Below are 25,435 nucleotides of genomic sequence, written 5' to 3'. Positions count from 1 at the left end.
CTCCTTTCTCATACTTTCAGATGTCATGCTAAACTTCTGCTGATCAAATAATTGTCTTGTCATAATGTCTTCTGAAAATATTATTATCTTTAGATCTGGACAAATAATGATGTTTAGTTGATGACTCTTGTCATGGTATCAAAAACTAAGTTGCGTAAATATTCACTTCATATGATCTTCAAAGTTCTCTCACTCCATCAGACATAAGCAGCAACCAATGGCACAGTAAAATGTATTTGTGTCTTGGGGCATGTTGGACTTTTTTATGCCATATGACAGTAATTTATATTGGGAAGGATTGTAATCATCCAAAGAAGGATAAACATCTGCTATAGCAGTGCTAGTTCCCGGACTTTTCATAAACAAATTGAAGTACTTCTAAAAAAAATTGATTTGTTGAGTTTCCTGTTCCCATCCAGTTTAATATATAACAGTGGATAGCCTTCTACTCACAGCACAGTGCCTGCTTAAGATTCTGAAGACCAAATAGCAGCCATACCATCTGCTCTTTGATTCAGCAGAAAACATGGAAGCAGACTGGGATTTACTGTCCAATAGTTCTCTTCAGAGGTCTGCATAACATACCTGGTCAGCTCACTCAGCTTCTCAGGCTCTAAAATGCTGCAGATGATGATTCATGATTCATATGCAGATTCATGATTCAGAATGAATTTCATCAAGACCTTGCTTGACCCTTGGGTAGAGTGTTCCATGCTACCTTAAGCATACTGAAGTACTGATACCAACAACAAATGAAAAAACAGCCAAACCCAACCCTCCCTCCCCCCTCTCTTCCCCACCCCACCCTGACATCAATTTTTGTAATCCCAGGGCCTACAGCTTTTCCTGCTAAATTTCAATAGAACAGAGAGTCATCTAGTGGCCAAACAAAGGAAATTTGAACAAATTTTCTACTCTGGAAGCCTTGCCTGTCCTCAGCTCTCATGGGCTACCTCAGACGCTGACAGCAGATTGGAATCGGGCAGCAGTGAGTGAAATGACTGTTGAATAAAATAAAAAGGGAGATAAAAATCTGTCCTCTGCTGCATAAATAAAACAGTGCAGTCACTTTTCATCATTTTAACATTAATGTCAGCTGAAAATTTAAGCATGGCTGTGTCAGTCTTAAGAATTTATCTTTTCAGTTTCCCTCTGTAGGTAAACAAAGCAAATCAACAAATAAGTGCTAGGAAGTTCCCTATGTTATTAGTTTTTTTGCTTTGTCCTACTGTATCCTCTAAACTGGACTTCCTTTTCCTTTGATCAATGAATTGCTGAGTCTTTAAATTGAGTTTAAAATTTCAAACCTTAACAGGCAAATTTTATATTAGTTCCTTTAATTTTGAAAGCAATTCTATTTTACTAGATCAATCCATGTGTTTTTCTAACTCACTAAACCATCTTTTTACAGTGACCAACACCAGAGACTGTAAGACAATATGTAGATATTTATCTTCTTCTTTCCTAATTTTAAAAAAGGTACAATATACTTTCCACAACATTAATTATAATTGATTATAATTTTGAAAACTCTGGAGAACTTACAAGCATCCACTCCCTCTTTGTTTTCTATTAAGTTTGTCTCAGCATTTACCATGTTTTGATATCCTACCTCAATTTCTAGTGTAAAATCAGTTCTTGGTCTATGATACATTAGAAGTTCCCAATCTACTTTAAATATATTACTAATGATTTTCTATTGTTAGCTTTTTTCACCATGCTAAGAAAGGTTAACGTACTATGTTTTTATTACGAGTTTTTCTAGGCCTCCTTTTTATGACTGTCTTCTGAGTCTTTCCATTTTTGTAATGCTTTTCTTGGGCCTTCTAAATACCTAATACAATGTTCTTAATGTTCTTGGCTAATTTACATCATGGGTTTGTATAAAGACATTGTAAAGCTCCCTGTATAATCTATGATATTTTTTATACATCTTAGCATCTTCCTTGCTTTAAAAGCAAAGTTACATGCTTAAAGCAGATTCCTATGCGGTTCTTAAATTCTTAAGATAATTATTCTTAATTATTCTTAATCTTATTCTTAAGATTCCTTCCCGGTTTTACTTTTCTCTTACAGATTATAAAGAATACTGACAGGACTTCCACAGTATCTGATGCAAATTTAAGGCCAGTAAGAAAAGGGCAGATGAAATTGTTTGGAGAAGTATCTTACACAGTTACTCTAAATAATTTCTTGGTCCTCAGAGTCCATCTGCCACATCATGTTGTAAAACATTGAACTCAAGAACTTAGCAAACTGCAGATGAACTTTCAAATTATTTCCTTATAAGGATTTTTTTTCTCTCACTGATATTAAAATATTTTGAAGTTAAATTTTCAGAGGAAAGAAAGAAATAAATTGCATGTTTTCAATTATTAAATGTTTAAATAAGATGTTTGACCTCAATCCCAAATGGCTGCAATAATTCAGTGTTATAGAGAAATTAAAATGGTTAACACTCATAAATAAGAGCATAGCAAGCCTGCCACATTAATTTGAAAGATTTTCTGTGATCTCCTATGTAATACTCTACCAGAGGTATTGCAAAAGCATCTTAAATATCAGGGGGTTTGTTTGCAAAACATTACATACAGTATTTTAATGTCTGCTGTCACTTCCTTCTATGTTTCTCTGCCTCCCAAAACTGCAACCAAAATTTTGACTTGCTGCTTCTTTTGATCTAGATTGGTTTTCAATACATTCACTTAAGCCAATGAGTTTTTATTTTCTTCTGTCAAAGTACTCACCCAGTGCCTGAGACATAGGTGGGTTGTCCTGTGGTGCTCTGAGGGAACGGGCTGGTCATGAGAAAAATGCAACATATATTTTGACCTATCACTGAGCAGGTTTGCTAAGAAAGATGGAGCAAACGTGCTACTGTTCTGCTCCTCCAACTGTGACAAATGATACTGACTGGTGTGAGAACATTCAGCATGTTGCCAAAACAGGAAAGCACAACCTTGGTAAGGGAGTAACACAAGAGTCGATGTTTTGTTCTTTCTCCTGTCCTCTTGTCTTTGCTCTTCAGCTGAGGATCCGTAGGGTCACCTCTCCAAACACCAATGCAGGATACCTTCAGCAATCCCCCCAGCCAGGAATGGACACACAGCTGTAATTAAATTCAGCTTTTTTTGTCAGATAGTGCTAGAGATGTGATGCCAAATAAAGAGATGATAAGACTCCTTGCTTGCTTGGTTCTTCCTGGGTGATGAGAAATGGCTAAGACCAGATTAGAAGTATATAATGACTTTTTCGTTACACTAATGGACCACTAGAAAACCACAGGATCTCCACAAAAGATTCCTGGAGATCTTAGGCTCCAAACACATGAGAAAAATCTTGCATATATTCCAGAGAGAGCATTCCACACTGTACAATGCCAGGCCCTGAAAAAAACTTAATATATTATGATCTTTATGTACCACACTGATAAAACTTGTCATTCAATTTAACCTTCAAAACATCCTCCTTATCTCTCCCCCAGATACAATTTGTGAGTTCGGCAGGGAATAGCATTATTGAACAATGAGTGTTTCTCAGAAAAAAGACAACATAGTGAGCTTGGAGAATAAGCAGCCTTTTCAGTTTTGTCTCACTAAAGCACGCTTGTAAATTTACTTGAACTCTGATGAGAAAAACACAGCTGCATTCAAGAGGAGTAAGGCAGTGTGAGTCACAAGGAGCATTTATTCCCTGAAAGAAATGAGATAGAAGACAGTTATTTTACTTTATCATCAATAGGGGTTCAGAATGTTGGTGGTGTTGGCAAGGACCTAACTGCCTGCTAGAAAACTGCAAGGGAGAATAATCTAGTCTTGCCTTAGACATGAAACATTAACATTTCAGAAGCAGCATCACTGTGTGATTTCAGTCTAAAAATCATTTCAAGGAGAGTGCTAGTGTCAAACAGCTGGTATGGAGAGACAAGTGGCTTACAAGTATTTCTAAAGCCTCCTCTTTGTTATTCATTTTCCTCCTCCTCTGGATTCTTAGGGAAATATATTCTTTGTGTCCATTTATAACATCTAACATGTAATTATCTCTAAACTGAGTGGCAATTGAGTCAGGCTGTCTTAACCACTCATGAAAACTGTTAAATAAATAAATAAACCCATAGTTTTCTAAGGAGCAAATTGACAGCAAAAGAATAATATGAAATTCAGTCCTTAGGGAGGTAAAGAGATTTGGGACTTCATTTTACAAAAGTTTGTTGTGATCAGCATTATTCACAATTACATAGTAAGTTTTTCAGAAAGTCCTAATGGCAGTACTAGCGGCTACAGAGCTGAAAAAGCTCAGCCTACAAACCCAAAAGCTGACAGCTTACTTTTATGTTTTAGTAGAAGTGATGCTGTCAGAGATAGTGGCTAAAAAGCTGTTAGGAGAGCATGTGAGCTGCTTTACACACAGGCTGAACATCACTAAAACATGACATTCCTGTCTTCAGTCACTGAATCTGGTGTAGGTAAAATGTTTCCCTGTCAGCAGAGGAATCAGCTTGTGTTTTCACTGAAGTTAAAGAATATGCCAGGCTATGGAAGTTTGTAATGTTTGACATTGACTCACTTTATACTTTGTTCACCCATCTGTGCTCAGAGAACTGCCCATTTGGGGAGTTACACAGCTCTTGCTTTGCCAGGCAATTGTCAGCTATGATCTGCTGCCAGAATGTTTAGAGGGCTGAACAGCTCAGAAAGGAAGGAGGTTCCAAGTCATGAAGTAAGAATTACGCAGAAATCTTATTTAGTGCAGGATTTTAATGTTTGGCCTATGAAGCTGTTAAATATCAGTTGCAGGAGAAAATGGAGAATCTAGATCTTCTGCAAATCCATATAGGATCAGTAAGAACAATAACCATAATATCATTATTGTTACTATTTTCCTCATCATCCCTCCCAGTTGCTGTGAGAAGGCAGACTGATGGGTGAGATCCACAAGCATCTAGACCTGCAGGAAGTAGCTTACATCAGCCACTGCCAGTGGCTTTGAGTGTGGAGAGATCCATGACTTTTAGAGACCTGAGTCTTCATCGAAGTCTCAAAGAGGATCTCTGCTTCTCACATGACAATAATTCAACAGATATATCTCAGTTTAAACCCTCCAAGACTTTGAAACAGCCTGGGTAGCCCGATAGGGAACAACATCTTAGTGTTTTTCTTCCAGACTTGAATTATGTATGCAGAATTTAAGAGGCAAAATATTACATGAAGAGTTATGTATCTGATTGGGAATTAATGTTAGTGTCTGACTGGAGACTGCTGGTTTTGTTTTCATTTTAAAAATTTGTTTATTGTCAAAACTCTTTCCCCTTCAGGTACTTTTTATTGATGTCCTGTTTCTTTTTCTGTGCATTTATGAAGATTTAATATCATTACTGCTTGTTCAGAAAGAATCCTCTCTCTGTAACTTATATAACAAAAACCATAAAAATTCAGTGGAAGGGAAAAGATGAATATCCAATATTTTAAAACTGTTTGAATATGGAAAGTATCATAATAAAACCAACAGATTCTAGTGACAACCAAAGCAACAGACACATTCAGTGTTTAAATTAAATGCTTGAAAGCTCTAAGGCTCTTCTGCAAATGTGCTGTTTTTCTGTATGAATCTGGTGGGTGTTTTTAGCCTTTGTAATTTTGGAACATACCAATTCTGTTTTTCAATGAAGTGGCATATTAATCTACATAGAAGACCAGTTTCTTTTTTTTCTGAAACCAGTGGAACTTAGATGTAAACCACTCTTTGTCTTTTGTTTTTTGTGGAGGAGGGAAATAGATCTATCAAAACTTTGGAGAACTGTCGTTCATGATTATACATGATTAGTATTTACACAATGATTCTTCAAAGGAATTTCATTTATTTATAGTTTTCATCTGCCCCTAGAAGTATGTAAATCATTCTCCTGCTCTATTGTTGTCACCCATCGGTCAGTCTTTGGTCTCAGAAGGGCTTATCATGATGTTCTTAAAGATATCATAAAACCAACATCACTGTAAATAGTTAAAATATTTTCATAAATCTTTTTATTAACCTGTGAATTATTTTGGTTTTGCTATAGTGTGTACGTTGCACACACTCATTTTTTGTTTCTTTAGCTTCGAAATACTGTATCAAGTACTAAAGAGTATGATATTATGGCAAATGCAAAAACAACTTTAAACAAAAATCTATGTAGACATGATCTCTTCTGAAAGGGACAAACCTCAAAGTAGAGAACAGCTCTGAGATTTCAGTCCCTCCACTATCTTTCAGACTCCTATTCATTTCATTTGATTCAGGCTCTATACAGTTTTTTAATAGACAAATCAAACAACTTTCCATAATAAAACCGCAGAGACATAGATTGTATGACTGTATAATGCAATCATGCACACTTCTTTTTAAAACTATGTGATTTTGTTCTGTTGATAAAAATTAAGATATTCCGAGCAGTGAAACTTGAAATGTAAAAATTGCACAGTTCACTACTCACTCATCTTCTGAGTCAACTGTTTTGTCTTTCTTTCTTTTTCTTGTTTTTGGTTATTTAACACACATAAAGCTCAAGCCCAGCTGGTAAACTTACTCAGGAGTCCTTTTTTCTGCTGAAAAATAATCATGTAAAACTATCTTTGATGCTTACAGTTTTCCAGCAAAGGAGATGAAAACTGTTTGCAAATACTCTCTGCTATCTGCCTAAACTGTTTGCTCAGGTGTATTTTTTGTTAACCTGAGGCTCATGGGAGGTAATGGTCTGCACCTGCACAACTAAAATTAAATCAGTTTTACTAGTGATTTCACTGAAATTGGTATTTAAAGTGTAGCTAATTCCCTTACCACTCTTCATTGTCTATAGTCAGGGGAATAATTCAGGTACCTAATCATAGTTGTGCACTGCCGTTTCAGATGTTGTAGGCTATCTGAGGCATCAGCCCAGATTTGGCAGACATAACAAAAATGTTAGGCAAAAATCCACTCTATTCTGGAGTGATAGCTGGGAGCAAAGTTGAAATGGTGTCTCAAACAACACTGAACATCCATATTTTGGAACCTGATACTCATTGCAGGTGGGAAGGACTGTCACCCAAAGGAGGGACTGATGTCTCAGAATTTTTCCATTCCACTAGAACAAGAAAATAAAATAGTGAGATGAACAGTTTTCCTTGCTTCTGTTCATTGTCTGTAAAGGTAGCTTAGCTGACTATTTTCAGTTAGTCATTTTATTTTACATTGCCAAAGTTAAACAGTGCCTCATGTCATTGGAGTAAGTTTTAGTGGAAATCAGAGAAAATTATTTAGGTGTGTCTGCCATTTTTATCTGAAAAGCTTGTCTGCCATTTATGAAGGTCTAAACTCCAAGTGAAAAGGAATAAGGTATTTGAGTGTAAATATGTGAAAAAGAAGTTTAGTTTGAAATTACTTAAAGTAAATCAGAGCTGAGCCGTCAGAACAACTACAGCATACTAGTGAGTTATTCACAGACAACATGAGTGTTACAGCCCCCAGCTACAGAGGGTTGCTTTTTTAGCTCAAGCTGTTGCATTTAATGTTCCTAGCTCTCTAGGTTCCTGGCTCAGTCCCTGTTGTATTAATCAAGAGTTCAGCTGTCACACAAAGCTTGCAAACACAAAACATAGAAGGTAAAACCGAGCTCATTAATTATATAGAAGAATAAAGGTCCCCGTGCTAATGTGCTCTGTGGTGATTTTCTGCCTGAAAGGACTATGTGAGAGTCTACACATCCTGTTTTGTGAAAAACAACCCAAGTAGAAGTTTTAAAGATTTCACATCTCAAAATTGAAAAATTATAGTCCTCTTTCTTAGGATGATATTTTTACCCTCACTGATGGAAGGCTAAGTCATATCCATCAGTAGCCATACTGACTTTAATTAAACTAGTCACAGAGTAAGGCTTTACTTAATATGTGATTTTTTGGCCTTGCATTTAGTTTTTGCTTCTACCAGTGACTAAGAGATGGCACAGTGAAGGATCACTGTTTTTCTAAGACCCTTGGGATTTATGTTAATTAATTTTATGCTATGATTTCAATGTTTCTCTTAACTTTGTTGAAAGTGGACATAAATAAATAAGTGTACATAAAAGAATATACAAAGATAAGAGGAATCTTCTGATTTATTTTTTTTACTCTGAAAACTGCAATTCACATTAGGAGTCTTCCCAATGGGTCTATTTTTAGAAGTCTTTTGGAAGCTATTTATTAATACAGAGTAAGAACAGGAAAGTATCTAGTTTTTCTTGACAGAAAATAAAAGCATGAACTACTACAGAAAAGTGCAAATAGTAGACACTGCTCTGAGGAACAGCAGATCCTCTAAGCCTGAGTCATCATGCACTTGATCCACAACACCTCTGTTTGTCAACTGGGTCAGGAGACTGCTCCAGCAAGTGTGAATTAATCTGTTTCTAATGCCTTAGCCATCGAGCTATGGAGAGAAGTCTTCAAGAACAGGGTGATTTATCCCTTCCCTAATTTTCTCTAAGTACCTGGAACCTTTATTACCATTTGTTGCCTTGATATCACTCATATTCACAAATAACCCAAGGCCATTCTGTGCTAACACAAAACAAGAAGCATGAGGAAGCATCCTGAGGAATTTACGGTCTTATTTCAGACAAGAAGCAGCAGTTCTTGAATGGAGGATTACAAGTCATGACACTAAGAAAGGGAGCAAGACAATGCACAGAAGAACCCAAAAGGGCAGCTGCAAATGAGGAAATAAACACTGGCAAGGAGATTTGGGGTTTTTTTTCTAAGGAAAATAAAATAAATAGAGGAAATGTCCCCATGTCTATCCTTTGATGCAGTCATATACTGCTCTTAGAAATAAGTAAATTGTTCTCTCTCTTATTTTTCCTCTTTGTCTTCTTCTTCTTTTCCTCTCTCCTTCTCTGCCCCTGTCCTCCTCACTTCCATGTTTTCTTTTTTGTTTAATGTTCAGACATAGTTTCTTGCTAATAATTTAAATTCATTGTTCTGTGAATGCCTTCCAATTAGTGATAAATGACACTTCACACATTTGCTACTTGTTTGTTTAACAGCTGCCACTCTTCAATCTGTAGGTTGTAGGTGTCTGGAAAAATGCCATGTTTGTATTCTCTACAGTAACAGTTTTGGTTTTGTGTTAAAATTATGGTTTTGAGGAGCATTGAAATGCTCTGTTTATGGTCATTCACTGCCAACTTCTGGCACTAGACACTTATTTTCATTTTCAAGAGATGACATGACAGAAATATCAAGACAATAAATCACAATTATATTTCCAGAGTAAACATCAGAAATGTTGATCCCAGCACAATGATAGTAGCCTCATCCTTATTTGCTGAGACATGCTAACCATCCATAGGCAAAATTCTGCTCTTACTTTTAAATTCCTGCTTAAACTTAAACCAGGATTATTTAAGGCCTTTCAAAGAATGAGTTGCTGATGAGAGAAGGGATAATAAATGTTCTTGGGTTTGGAGTTAAATAAAAAGAAATAGTAACATTCTGCAACTGGATACTGTTGAAATTTCCTAGCTTAAAGAAGAAGAAACTCAGTACTATAAAGGTCCTTTTATAATCCATTTTTCTTTTCTAGGTACACATGAAGGTACATATATTTCATTAGAAATGCATTATAATTCATGCACGCAATGACATTAAATTTGGAGTACACCCTTTTCATTTTGACTTATGATTGCTCAGTTACTACGGGTTTGTCTATTTTTCTTCAAATTTCTTTGCCTTACCTTATTAAACAAAGACCTAGATAAATTCCACAGACTGAAATATTTGGCTTGACACTGTCAATATACATTTCATAGATCAAGGCTATGATCACTGAGACCTCAAAACCAGGTTATGAGGCATCACTGAAAGATTTCAAAGTGTTTGCTTTCTGCTTCACTAGATGAGTCTGAGTGCAGCAACAACTCTATTTTTTGTGCAGAAATTGTACTTTTGATCAAATTAATAACATATACAGCTGTAGCTGAATCTTACATTTAGTGTTTATAACACCAGTGCATAAGGCTTTATGCACTAGACAATACCCTTGATTACCCTGAGCAATCAGAAAGTTACTTCTGCTGGGCTGATCCAAAGCACTTGAATCTGCTGCTACTACTCCTGTCTTCTAATTACTTTACAGATGACAGTTATTGGGCCCAGGGTAGGGTACTGAAGATAAGTGTATAAATTGCACTTTTTTTTGTTTTTTAAAGTACAATTTGGAAAATTAAATGTGAAATCATAATAAGTTAGAGGCACAAATGTTTTGAGATGACCCTGTCCATGAATTAGAATTTAATTACAAAAGGTTTCTCCAAAATATGAAGCCTGATATAAAATCTGTAACCTGATATAGAGTATTGATAGGAGACCAAGAATAGAAAGAACATTCACTAGACCCTTTTGTAAAATAAAATATAGAGATATTTTTAGATCAGTATTCACTACAAATAGCTAAGAAATTGGAGTTTGTTTATATTTGAGCAGAAATGAGTGTAGAGCTGGATTCAGAATCAATTAATAAATTGAAGAGGAGCAAATTTCAAGGACCACATGGAATCACTCAAGAGTTCTAAATTGACTTAATTATGATTAAATACTTCATATTTAGATACGTAAAGCATTAATGATGATAGGTAACTGTTACTTGCTGAATTTGGTAATAGAATAAAAAAATGAACTTTAAGAAAAGGGTTGTGGACTGATGAAGGAATAAGCAGTTGAACAAGTAGTAAGATATATATGGATAAATATGACATAGAGAATTCAATATCAATAATTAAATACTTTTCTTGCAGAAGAAAGCTGTGCTTCACAGAGCCATTAGGTCCCTGTGATGAAGTGAAATAGTACATGAACATGGGTGATCCTTGCATACACAAGGTTCTTACAAGTTTTTCAGAACATTCTTGTAAAAATGGTCCTTAGAAAAATGTATTATCATTGGTAAGAAACAAGTTTCATTTACAGATTAGTAACTGTTTACAATAAGAAAATAAGTTCAAGAAAACAAAACAAACAAAACCACAATAATCATAAAGGAAGAAGGTTACTTGAATTAGAGTATGGGTTCATTGTATCAATAAAAGTAAAAATAATAAAAATAATTCGGTTAGGAACATTAACAGTGAGGTGACAAAGTTTGCTGATGATACACAGCTACTCAAGAAAGTCAATGCTAATGCTGATTACAGAATTACAGAAGTGAATGGGTAATAAAAGATGTAAAAGATTCAGTGTTGACAAATGCAAATGAATAAGCATGGGGAAAACTGTATAAAATGATAGGTTCCAAATGAGCTATTCTTACTTAGAGGACAGATTTTGGGAGTCTTTGTAGATATTTCTTAAGGAAACGCCTGCTTACTGGAAGTCAAAAAAGAAAGATAAAGTTAAGAAATTGCAAGCAAAACAAAAAACTTGATATTTCCACTGTGTACATCTGCATCCTGAACCCTGTATATTATATTTCTTAAAGTACAGACCAACATTAAAAAACCTATTAAAAAAAAGGAAAAGAAATAAAAAAGAAAGCACAATCAATGCCTATAACTATTTCAGAGTCTTTTAGTGGGATAGATTAAGAATCCTCTTCATCAACTACCTAACCACTACTGCTAGGAGCTAGAGACTGACTATACTGGGGAAGGAACAGGTTGCCTTCAGTCTTTCTTATAATTTTTCTTTCCTTTTTTTCTGTGGGGTGCTGAGCAGAATCAAGGGAAAAAGAATGAAGGCTTCACCCAAAGACTGATCGAAAACATGGAAAGTAATAATTTACAAGATATCACACTTAAGAAGGAATCCATCTTTCTCCTCTGATTGTCCAGACAGATGGGGCAGACTCTTTTCCTAACTAAGGCAAATAAGGTTTTTAAAGTTGGGCAACATGATGAAATCCCTTCACCTTTCTTTGTAACAAGGATGAATTTATTAGCATCAGTTTTTATTCTGTTAACTAAGAAAAACTGATGTGTTTTCTCTTCTAGTTTGAAAATTAACAAAATATTATCTTCAGCTTTCAAAACTAGTTCACTTATACAGTGAGGGGATAAATTTCTCATACTCTGGAAGGAGCAGGTCCTGAATAAGCTACAAGCTACATAACAACACTAAAGCAAACTCCTCAGGACCATCTTAGCAATGAAAGAATTGAAGAGTGACAGACATAAGCTCACTGTACTCCAGAACAAAAGGTCGCCATCAGAATATTACTTCACTTCTCCTCTAATGGGAGTTACACTGAATCCCAAAATAGCAATGTTATTGCAGTGGAGTGATGAAAGACAAATATTTGTAATAAGTACGTGAAGTATCACCAGTTGGTGGAAAAGAAAGTCTTTGTAGAACAGAAGTCAGGTAATCATCAGCTGGCTAATATTCGTGTGAGCAGTTTGCTTGAACTCAGCCAAAACAGATGTTCAGGGGACACAAACCACCAAATGTTCATTGACTTTAATAATTTATATTATTATCTGGGAAAAAAACCAAAAAAACCTTAAAAACCAAAACCTTATCATCTTCCACTGAAAGATTTTAATTAAAATGGCAGGATTTTTCCTCCCTAGCTTTAATCATGCTTGATTCAAATTCTTCTTGAAGATCTGCAGGATGGCTCTTGAGTCCATGCTCTTCTCTGCTTATCCACTCAGAATCTCACAGGGTTGTCAACAGCAATTTCTCATGTATTAAAGCAAAACCAGTCATCGATACTGAAAAAGACATTTGCTTTTAAACATCATCTTGATCTGGAGAACAAGCATCCTGAAATCATTACCTGCCAGATCTTCTGGACTGGCCAGAAAAATATGAAAGCACAGTATATCAGTCTAGTGTACAACATAGATTGGTTAAACGATGAGGGGAGCTTGTTACTGGCACTGAATGTTGCAACTTAGTGAGGCAAATAAAATACAGCCATTTGGGAAAACACAGTGAGCAACTAAAGGTTAGAGAAAATAGTCCAGGTGTTAACTGCCAGGCTGTTTGAAGATAAGGTTTTTTATAAAACATATCACTGTGGATATAAGTGTTTGAGTAGCTGACACAATAAAAAATTGTTTCTAACAGTTATTCCTGGTATGAAGGGAGAGAAAGGTATTTCTATGACTTTCAGTATAGCATAAGGTCATGTTGCATTGAGTGTACCATGCAAGCTGACACAGTGTCATGATGAACATGGTGTAAATTCACAGCCATCATGGCAATACCATTCCTCTGGTTGTACCTTGGGGAAAAAAAAAAGAAAAAAGAAAAAAATTAATCCTCGGAGAGTTTAAAAAGCTGCAATTAAACAAATATTTTCCTCTAAAAATTATATCGAATTTCAATTAAAAAGGAGCATGACACAGTGAAAGTGTGAAATTTTGCAGCAAAAGGCAAAACCATACCAATCACACAGTGACCTCTGTAATCTATTCTGTCCTTCAGACATGCAAAACTCAATTTTAGTGAACAAAGCCTTAGATCCTGTCAGATGCTGCAATCATACTGGGAATCAGACATGGTACTAAGCAATAATCATGTAAACAACCAAATAAGTAGAGACAAACCAGCTCGCATCCGTCACTCACCAATACCTTACAACAGCTGAGGATGAAATCAGAAAATCTGGTAAATCAGAAAGTGCTCAGGTAATCAGAGTATTTTCACCTAGCAACAGGTACTGTCAGAGCAACCTGAATCTGTAAGACTTTTCTTCCTTGCACCTCTCACAGGATGTTTTATCCCTCTTCAGCCCTTTCTTTTTACCTATTCATCCTTGAGGTGGCAAAATTCAGTTTTATCTACACTGCTTTGAAAACTTGAAGCAACTTCTTTTGAGTTACAGAAAAGCAGTGGCATTCTCAGGAAAGGGAACGCTACTAGACTGACTTGTCTCTCTGTTACATGTGCACCTTCATGTAATTTTATGGATTTTCACAAGGCATGGGCTGTGCCTTCTGAGGGTAACTCAGCCAGAGCTCAGTCACTTCACATTTGCTTTGGCAGTAGCTACACGGCTAGTGAGAACACCTGTAAGTGAACCCATATGATTAAGCTGGCCACAAGTTGTGTTGTTCCTGGCTCAGCCCATGTGTATATGTGTAGAAAAGAGTTATGGCTATGGTTTGCTCAGGTACCTTGAGTAATTTAAAAGCTGGGTTTATATTTTAGGTGATTTAGCTTTCCAGCTATTTGAAGCTTTTTGTAGCTATTGACCACTTTGTAAATTCAAATCACAGTCATAATCTTCAAATACATCTCTGAGGGTATTTATGAAACCTTTCCTGATAGCTTATCTTAAACTCATGGTCTTGTCAGTATGAGTAGCTCTACATTTTGCTGGATTAAAAGTGGATGCTGCTATATTTCCATGCAGAGTTTGTCAGCCTGCATAGGAGGACTCGTTATTGGTACAAAATTTCACCTCTCATGCATGTTTCCCTCAGACCTTCTCTTTCTTCCTCAAGTCCAGTGGCTTGCAAGTATTAGAACTATCAGAGAGCAATGTTTTATTGAGCTTTGGTAGGAATTCTATGTGCCTTTGCACCAGAGATCAGCTCACCGTCTCTCTTGCATTGCGAGAAATCCATGAACCAAATCACTGAAGAACTGCATACAAAGCAAAGGTAAAAGATTCAGACATTTTCAAAAGTAGATCCAGCATCTTATATTTATATAGGAAACAGTTAATTATCTCAATGGAGGAGAAATAAATAATATAGTCATCTTCAACATTCCTCTATATATGTTAAATTATTTTCTCAGTCCCAGATGGTCTCTTCAAGGAAACTAATTGTTAAGGAAAAAGAAATTAATCCATTTCATCTATTTTGCTAGAAGTAATCAGAGTAAATTAATATGTGCTGATTTGCAAAATCAGCTAAAATTATGTCAGTCATATTATATCAATTATTTTTCAGTTCTGTGTTAAATACGCCATACAATTTTGACAGGCAATCTGGGAAACAGAAGGATTTGCAGAGCTAAACTAATGGAAGATACGTAGCAATATTTATAGGTAGACCTGGCTATGAAGCAGAAAATCTCTTTCATTAAAAAAAAAAAACAACATATTTTGAAATATGATTTTGTTCTGCATATGTTGAAAGATTTTTTCCTAAGAGAAAATATCTAAGAAAGAAAAGGATAGATTTCAGAACAGATAATAATTAGAGTCTTCACACTAGGATTAGCAGGCATCTTTCTGAATCCCCAGTTTGTCCAACTGATGGTATGGCTATATAGTAGAGGCATCAAAGCAGATTTTGACGTCAATAATCTTCTTCAATGAGTATGGAAATCTGCATAGCCTAGAATATCTAGACTATTTGGAACCTTGTGCACCTACAGCTTAATTGTTTAGTTGTCTAAGCAGGCACAAATATTCAAACTCCATATTACAGTCCATAGTTTCAGTCTATCCTCAGTCTTGGAATTTAAACCTGAATTTTGATGTTTCATGTGAGATTTTTAACCACTACAACAGTTTTATTAACCACCAGGTCTTTTTCTAAATCTCTACTAGTTGCTTGTAGGACATTTTATTAAATGTTATTGAAAAGATAGTAATCAGAAACAGAAAGACAAACAGTACCCTGCATCTTTAGATCAGAGTCACTGTGTTGCTAAGCACTGAAAGACTATGGTCATATCATGTTCAAATTCTCAATAGCTCGAAAGACTACTTCTCTCAGTTTTGAGGTCTAGAATGTCTTCCTGGCTTCCTAACTTCCTTCCTTTCTTATGAGAGAGGAACTTAAATATAGCAGTTTAAACTATGATAATATAATACAAAACAAATATAGTAGCTTGAGGGTTAGGCAATCAATGTGTTTGAGGGAAGAGCTGCCTTTCAGAGAGACCTAGACAGGTTGGAGGAATGGGCTCATGAAATTCACCAAAGGTTCAGGCAAAGTCCTACACCTGGGCTGGAAGAAACTCTTAAAATGATAAAGTCTGGGAATGGACTGAGTAGGGAGCACCTCTGCTTCAAAGATGGACAACAGCGTAAACATGATTCGGCAGTCCATCCTAATATATTGGACTGTACGAACAGTTCAGTGATCACTGGATGGTTGTGGAGCCCCATGAGAGGGCCTGAGGAAATGGGGCTTGTTCAGTCTGAAGAAGAGTTGGCTTTTAGGGCACCTAACAGCAGCTTCACAACATGTGTCGGGGGGTCATCAAGAAGACAGAACCATGACATTCATAGCTATGTATCATAAACTGATTCAGGAGAGATTCTATCTGGAGATGAGAAGAAAGCTTTTCCCCATGAGGATAGTTAAACAGTGGAACAGATTATCCAAAGAGTCTGCAGAGGTCTTGAAGACCTGACTAAATAAATGTCTGACCAACTTGATCTGAAATCAGTGTTGAAGTGGTTTGAACAGAAGGTTGGATTAGATGACCTTCTGATGTCCATTCCAAACTGAAAGACTAGGCCAGATCCCACATCCCTGACTATGCTGTTAGAATACAGAGTAATCTGACCTTCTTTAAATAGTTAAATAGGCAAAGTATTTCATTTGCTGAACTGTAAACATCCAATTTGTTTAACATTTATGTGCATTAAAATTTTAGTGCAAAAAGAATGAAAAAATATGCATTGTTTAGAAATGCATTATTAGATACTCACCCAAGTACAGCATAACTTCAAAGGTAAGTTGGAAACAATTCATTTATTTAAATATTCATGTCTACACGCAGTACAGATTATGACAGATGGCCACTAAAGATTTGAAGTCAACGAAGAAAAATGGGTAATTTTAGGTACAATCCACTGTTTTCTGAAGTGGATATGCAAAGCGGACCTAATGAATCAAGTCCTTGAATTTATTATTTCTTTCCACTCATCATAAAGTGGATTTAAGGTGATTAGTTCAGCCATGGAAGTTTACAGGCTGCACATCAGAAATGAGGTGTGATGAAACCTAGCCATTGTATCTAACTCATTTCCTCAAGGAAATCACACAGACACTCCCAGGCTATTAAAAAAAAGGCACAGTACTGCAGATTTGAACAAGAGAAACCCCTGTCCTGAGAACAGATGAATCCAGTTATATAAAATACAAACTTTTCTTAAACTTTATAGTAGAGTAGATCAGTTTACATTTTGCAGGTCAATTTAATATTTTATTTTAAAGAGAAGAAAAAGCTAAATAAAAAATAATGAGAAATATAAATTTAATTCTGCCACTCTTCATTAAATGTATAAGAAATCAGGAGGAAATATCAGGCATCCTCCACCTAGGCTTTGTATCCAGCATGTATGTTGCTTTTCTTAGAGTCAACACCTAGTAGAGTGAGGTTGAATATAATAGAAGGAAGATGACATGTAGAAAATGCAGTCTTACTATTCTACAGTATTCTACTGTTTACAGTATTTGCCAGGAATGTGAGAACTGTAATTCAGAGTATCCTCAGTCTAAGCAGGTTTGAATTTATTGCTTACACTTCCTAGGAAAGTACTCCTAGCATTTCTAGGTCCTGCTCTTCACTATACAATTTGCAGCTCAGCTACAAGGTTGCAAGATCCATGATCAGGTCACCTAAACCAGATTTCTACTGAGGAAATGGGTATGCTTAAAAGAAAATGGGTGTCAAAGAATGTGTTTCCACTTTATGAGTGGAAAGAAATAATAAATTCAAGGACTTGATTCATTAGGTCCTGACTTTCATATATCCCGTGTGCTTAAATGCATAAATTTCAAGTATACATCACTTACAAAAATGTTTCTCCAGTGGCTTAGCACTAAGAGAACTCTTGGGCTCAAAAAGAACTCTTTTTGAAGGATAAGAATTTAGTTCCCTGCAGGCCAAACATCTCTTCTCATTTAAATATGTGATATGATGTGATAAGCTCTTAAATAACCTGTCACCAGCCTCACATCTGTTCTGTTGGTTTTTATAGCCACTTTCAAGATTATGTAAAGACTACAAGAGTTTAGACTTTCCTTTGAAGCCCATTTCTGCCTTTCCAGTTCAGGGCATTTCTATTTATGCTTTTGTACCTGTAGCCAAGTATCAAGGAAAACTTTAGAGCATCCAGAAAAGATTATATATTTATCTATATGAACAGTGTGGGAAAATATGGAATGACATAAGCAGAATTTTGGTTCCTCATCCTCATTTAAGGCAGGATTTAAGATAACGTAGTTCAACAGTTTCTTGACATTGTCATACCTTCATGCCCTAGCTAAAACACAATTTAGTAATAAAAAAAAAAAAAGTAGATACCCATGACAATCACTCATTTTGAGCCATGTGTTTGTTTTTGGAGGATTTCATTTAGTACTATTTTTGGCTATGAAACACCAGAAAATTATTTCATATTTATTAAGTGGGGTTTAGGTTTGGTGTTTTTTTGGGGAGGGGGGTTATTTTGTTTTGTTTTGTTTTGTTTTGTTTTTCTTTGTAATCCCAAGTAGTTTTCAGTTGGGTTGTAATGGGGCTAAGAAGATGAAGAACAAAGTAAAAGTAGTAAGTTTAAAACAGTAATTAATTTCTTGTCAAGATATGCCATACGTGCCTTCTTTAAACATTATTTAATCTATTTCTCTAGTTCATAAATCATTTATTTTGTAAAAATTCAGTTTAATATTATAATTAACTTCTGCTGTATTTTAGTCATTAATGACCCCCCGAACTTGGCCAACGTTATCATTTTAATTTGCAGTGGGTACATTTTTTTACATCCTTCTCACACCAGACTTTGCCGTGTTGACATTCTTAACTCCCATTCTGCCCTCTTGACTCTTCTATCTGCAAAAACGAAAGCACAGCAGCACACACAGTTACATGACCTGAAGCAGATGTAGTGTTCATCCATGAGCAGTATAGTTCAAGAATCAGTGCAATATATTTTGTCTAATCTAATCAAAGAAAGTCATTACTTTGAAGACGCTTTCATTTCATCCCATCTGAATTATTCTCATGTCCTTATTCTAGTCACTGTCTCTTAAAATTAAGAACAGTTGTGGTAGTCTACAGCTAACACCTCTAAAAAACACAGATAAAACCACCTGTTTTGCTGAAAATTGAGATACATTGTTTGTCTTATTGTTAAGACTTCATTTTAGAAGAGCAAACTTCATCTCACTTGGAGCACAATTGGAATGGATTCCATGGGAAGCTTTCACAGAGGATAAAGCAGCTAGTGAGTGCTGGGAGTTTTTAAAAAACACTCTTGGAAACACAAAAACACTTCATCCCCTTTAAAGGAAAAGGAAATAGGTGGAGCAAGAGACCTCCTTGTCTTAACTGTGAGCTGCTAAGCATTGAGACTGCTCAAAACGAAAAGAGAAGCAAGACAGAGATGGAAAAGTGGAAGAATACCCATGGAGATCCATGAGGGCATTGCCAGTATGTGCAAAGATGTAATTAGAAAAACAAGAGCTCAGCTCAAATTTGAATTGGCCAAAGTTACCAAAAACTACAAGAAAGGGTTCTTCAGATACATAAAAAACAAGCAGAAACAGGAGAGGTAAATTATTCAGCAACACTTAAAAGCAGAGGTTCTCTTCACTTTCTTCATCTCCGTCTTTCCCAGCACTGTTGGACTTCAGGCCTTAGGAAGAAATATCCATGTTGATGCAAACATAGACCCACGATCAGTGAAGGAAGAGTTAGTATGTGAATGATTACAGAAGTTTGACCCCTGCAACTTGATGCTCCCTGACAATGTCTTGTGTTAAGATAACTGGCTGATTTCGTTGCAAGTGTCTCTCCATAACCTTTCAGTAGCTAAGAAGATTGGAAGATATCCCAGAAGACTGGGAGAAGGCCTCAGCATAAGAACATGGACCTTCTAGAGCAAGTTCAGAGGATCACGGAGATCTAAGTGATGATCAGTGAGACTGAGCATCTCTCATATGAAGACGGTTGGGATTTTTCAGCCTGGAGAAGAAAAGACTTCGGGGTGACCTTAAAGCACCTTCCAGTACATAAAGGAGGCCTACAAGCGAACTTGGAGAGGGACTTTTTCCAAGAGTATTTAGTGACAGGACAAGGGGTAATGACTTCAAACTGAAAAGGGGCAGGTTTAGATTGGATATTAGCAAAAAATATTCTATACAGTGAGAGTGATGAGGCACTAGCAAAGGTTGCTCAGAGAAGTTGTGGATGCTCCCTTCCTGGCAGTGTTCAAGACCAGGTTGGATGGGGCCCTGAGAAATTCAGTTTAGTGGAAGGTGTCCCTGCCCATGGCAGAGAGGATGGAATTGGATGATCTTTAAGGTCCCTTCCAACCCAAACCATTCTGATTATATGAATGTCACCTCCATCTACAAGAAGAGCTTAAAAAAGGATCTGGGAAACTATAGGCCCCATCATCTTGCTTCAGTCCCTGGAAAAGTTATGGAACAAATCCTGCTGGGGGCTATCCCAATTCAAATGAAGCACGTGATTGGGAAAAGCCAGCAAGGGTTCACCAAGGACAAATCATGCATGACAAATGTCATCACCTTCTACAGCAAAGTAACCTGTTTAGTTGAAGTGGGGTGAGCAGTGGACGTTGTCTACCTGTTTTTCTCCAAGGCTTTTCAGAGAGTTTCCCACAGGCTCCTCCTAGAGAAACTGGTACATTACAGTCTTGACAAGTGGCCTATGCAGTGCGTGGGGAACTGGATGACAAGTGGCAAGTATCTCCTTCTCAGACCAGCAACCTATCACAAGTGGGGTCCCCCAGGGATTGATGTTGGAGCAAGTACTGTCTAATGTCTTCATAAGCGATCTGGATGGTGCAATCAAGTGTACTCTGTGTTTGCTGGTGATAACAAACTGAGTGGAAGAGTGGACACTGAGAAAGGGAGGGCAGAAAGATCTAGATAGGCTGGAAGAGGGGACAAACAAGAACCTTACAAAGATCAGCAAAACAAATGTAAGGTCCTGTGCCTAGAAGAACATAATCCAGAATTTCAGCACAAGCTGGGATCTACCTGGTTGGAGGGAAGCTCTGTGGAAATGGATGTGGGGGGCCTAAGGGACAAGAAACTCAATAGAAGTGAACATTTGTGCTGCTGTGAAAAGGAAAACTAACAGGATGCTGATCAACAGGAGAATTACCAGCATAGATAAAAGAAGTCTTTATCGCACTCTAGTCAGCACTTGTTAGGTCACACTTGGAACACTGTTCAGTTTTTGTCCCCCTTATAAAAAGAGATATGGACCAACTGGAGAGGGTCCAGAGAAGGGTCACAGAGATGCTCAGAGGATTGGGAAGCTGGTCACATGGGGAAAGGCTGAGAGAACTGGGTTTGTTCAGCCTTGAGAAAAGCAGACTTGGGGGAGATCTTACCACCATGTTCCAGTGGCTACAAAGAAGATGGAGACTCCCTTTTTGCAAGGAGTCACATGGAAAAGATTAGGGATAAGAATCCGATTGAACACAATAAGAACATTTTTCACAATGCAAACAATCAGTCATTGGAATAATCTCCAAAAGGAAGTGGTATATTTCCCAACACAGGACACTTCAAACATTCAGCTAGATAAGGTGCTGGGCCATCTTGTCTAGACAGTGCTTTTGCCAGGAAAGGTCGGACCAGATGATCCTTGAGGCCACTTCCAACCTACTATTCTTCCTTTGAGTCCGTGATTTCTTATCTTCTTACACTCACAGGTAGGGCTTATAATATCAAAAAACAAACAAACCAACCAACCCAACAATTTTTCTTAGCTCCTGTATTCTTCCAGTCATCTCTGCTGCAGGATAACTCTCATCCTGAAGCTCGTGGTGAGTCATCCTTTTCTTTCAGTTGTTAAAACTCAGTCACAGAAAGGGTTTCCAAACAAAGCTATTTAGATGAGTATTGCTAGCTGCCTTAAAAAGGACATTAATAAAGCAACTGAAAAAGCTGCAGTGATAAACTATGCAAATTATACCTTAGTGCTAGAAGAAAAATACCAGAAAATGAGAGCTAAATCCTTTCCCCCCACTCTTCACCTACCAAGCATACAAAGAAGGAACAAAATGCTTAATAACAATACCCATTTTATGCAGTGAAATTTTGTTCTGACTCCCACCTAAGTGGCAATTTCTAGAAGGGGGTAAAATTGGAAGGATTATCCAGTTCACAGAACAGTATATTCAACAAATAAAACACCAAAAGATACATTTGCTGGCAGCAGATCACACTGTAAAACTTGCAATATACCACTACTCAATATTTTTGACCTAAACCATCATTAATCATTCATGAACCTGTGCACTGCTAAAGGGAATAGCACAGTCTATAATCTTCAGGACGCATGTGGGGAAAAAAAAAATCCCTTTTTTATTGGAATAAATCAAAATGGCTTTAACTTGTAAGTTGCTTATGCCCTGAAACTCTTTTCAAGTAGGACAGGCAATGAATTTTGGAACAGGGCACCTGCTACTAGACTTCAGAGACCCCTTCACATTACTTTAAACTCTGCTATTGATCTGTGTCATGTAAGAAACACAACTTTAACACATCTTGTTTTTCCCATGGGTAAATTAAGAATAATAATGGTGTCTTTTTTCACTGCTGTATTTGTAAGGTTTAGTCAAAGCGCTGCTCATACCTGTAGTCTTAGACCCTGTGCACCACAAGTTCTTCATTTTTAAACAGTTATTTTTTGTTCTCAGCCCCATATTTTGTTTTTGACTAACATAGATTTTTCATAATGTCTTAATCTGGAGACACTAGGAAGTGAAAAGCCTACCATTTCTATTAACGATTTGCTCCAGCGGTTCTAAAGATCCTTACATCATACCTAAGTGTACCTGTTTTCATCTGTCTTTTTCCATATGATTACATGTTCATGGTTAGTAGTTATCAGCATTTTTTCTCCCTAATTTTGCGCTTATGATCAGAGCTACAGGAGAGCTGAGGCACTCCTTTGTCCATTCAGGTACCCAGTCCAACACTCAAATGAGCTTAGGTGTCTGAGACTTTTGGCTCCATCTGTACACTCAGCCGGCTTTCTGGCCACAAGCTGTATGTAAACTATTGAATTCTCTTTTCTCCCTACTCAGAGTAGTTTCTCTGTATGTTCTACTGGAGCCATGCCTGGCCAATGCTAACCTAAATTAGGCTTTGCTTGTGAAAGTGATCTTTGGCCTGAGAAAAAGCCATAGCAGGCTATGTTAACAATTATTCATTTCAGACTACTACTGGCCAGTTGGCACAACCATGCTTACTGCTGCATATCTCTTTACTCTACATGGAGCCCTCATTTCTATGAATAACATTTTAAAGTGTTTACATTAACAGTGGCGGGTGTCCTGAGCTTTTTCATCTCCATCATGTTCAAGTCCCAACAGGGACTAATAGGGTTGCTCAAGATATGCGTAAAGCCTCAGCAGTTAGTCGTCCTGGCACAGAAACCAGCTGTTTATGTGTCTAAACCTGGAGAGCAGAATTATCTACATGAGTACTGAATGTGGTTTGTATGCAAACAAAAATTAACTCCATATTATCTTTGCAAAAAAAAAAGAGTATATTTTCTTTCACACATGTACAATACACAATATGCATATTACACATGCAAATGGGGAAATTCTGTTCATATCTCAGGGATGCAGATGACATGTTTAGGGTATTACTGTGAGGAATGAGTGGATGCTGTATACCATTAAGATATGAAAATAGCCCTTTTGAAAATTTCTAGAAGATGAAACAATATTGGCAGGAATACCTTAAATCTGCAAATGTTTTACAGAGATTTGGCTCCCCTGCTTCCTTGAGACATCATCATACACACAAAGAATTCCAATAATAAATAGAAATCTGGTTTACAGTAGCTAGATTAGTAGATAAACCCAGACACCTGTTTGCCAGTTATAAAAGTGTACTGCTTTTGTGATGTTATCCATCTGCAGTATATGCCACATTGCAGTTGTGCTACTTCGAAAAAATTCTGCTTCATGGTTTATAAGGTATTCCTTCTAGATGCACCTCATGCTTGCCTTGGTTTTTTGTTTGTTTTGGTTTTTTTTTCTTTTTCTTCTTCATTCAGGTTCAGGAGCTTTACACTGAATAAATTTTTACATTGAATAAATTACCCCCAAGTTAATTTATATCGAGTGCATAGTAAAGACCAGTTAAGAAAAAATGGTACAGATCCTTCTCAGGTCCTATTCATATGAGTTAATATCTGAATTCCTTTATATAAGTCTTCAGGAGAAATGGAGAGGAGTAGAAAAGAGTATGTGTGTACTGCTTTCAGCTGCAACAGAGTTCATTGTCGTCGTAGTAGCTTGTACTGTGCTATGTTTTGGATTTGTGATTAAAATAGTTAAGGGTTAAATGGGTGAAGGCAATTGAGACGAGAGTAAGTTAGTGGTAACACTGGAAGGTCCAGGATCATGTCTGTGGCAGGGAGAAATTGCCTTGATTCCTGTATTTTTATCTCTAGGGCCAGGCTAGTGGGTGAATGGCATCCGGCAGTGATTCTCTGCTCAGAGACACCAGCAGTCAGAGCAGCAGAGGCAGGACATCCACTCCAGGAGTTTCGTTCATCTGGTGGAGTGGGTGACGAGGTGGGCCACGGATTGGAGAGAGATCCTGAAGAGTTCCTACGTCTCACTGGAGCATCATGTGGTGAGGGATGCTAGGAAAGGTATGAAGAAACATGAGGAAACAGGACAAGGTGCAAAGCAAAGGCTGATATTGTAAAAGGTAAATATTACAGAAACTAGCATAGATGTGATTGGCCTATTTGGACTGCATTTAAATCTCTTGCTACCCATAAATACACCTCTTTCGGGGAGATGTTTTGCTAAATCAGACAACTGGATTTTAAAGCAAGTAGTTGAGATAGGTTTGAGTCCTTTCCTTTCTCCGTCTGCCATTCACATTCTTGAGACACACATACTTCTCAAGAATGAACTGTGTAAGCTTAAAAAGGTGGTGTTCTTAAAAGAATGATATGTTCAACAGAAATGCACTGATCAAGGTCCCGCACAGAAGCAATAAAGGAAGCCCAATAATTTTCTGCTTAACCATTTTCCTGTTCTACTGCATACACCTATGCAAAAATAAAATGGTCATGGATTTTACTATAGTCCCTCCAGGGAGAAAAATCTCTGAGAGTGACAAGCAAGTGAAAATGTTTGCACTTAGTACTAATCTGGCACTGTTTATTGGGGAAAAAAAAAAGAGAAAAGCAAAATCGGAGTTGTTTTTTCTTTTCAGAGAAAGGTTTCAGTGTTTGCCACTTCTGGCATCCCTTTGCCTTATTCTCCCCTTAATTATATTCTTTTGAGTATGACAATTTCCATGTATTGTTTTGAGGGATTAAGCTGTAAATCTTTAGCTCACCTAGCCATTATGTGAAATATCAAGGTAGAGTCAAAATCACCCTACCTTAAGTGTCAAAAATCAAAGATTAAGTACTGAGTGGCCATAATAAATAAATCATGATGAACTCACACGTTTTCTAAGTGTATACATTTATTACGTATCCAATTCTATTCACAAATTATTTATGGC

This window comes from Manacus candei, unplaced genomic scaffold (assembly GCF_025592945.1).
Source record: "Manacus candei isolate 608988 ecotype Guabito, Panama unplaced genomic scaffold, ASM2559294v1 h1tg000011l, whole genome shotgun sequence".
Classification (NCBI taxonomy): Eukaryota; Metazoa; Chordata; class Aves; order Passeriformes; family Pipridae; genus Manacus; species Manacus candei.
The sequence above is the reverse complement of the archived record's forward strand: the minus strand, read 5'-3'. Positions refer to the sequence as shown.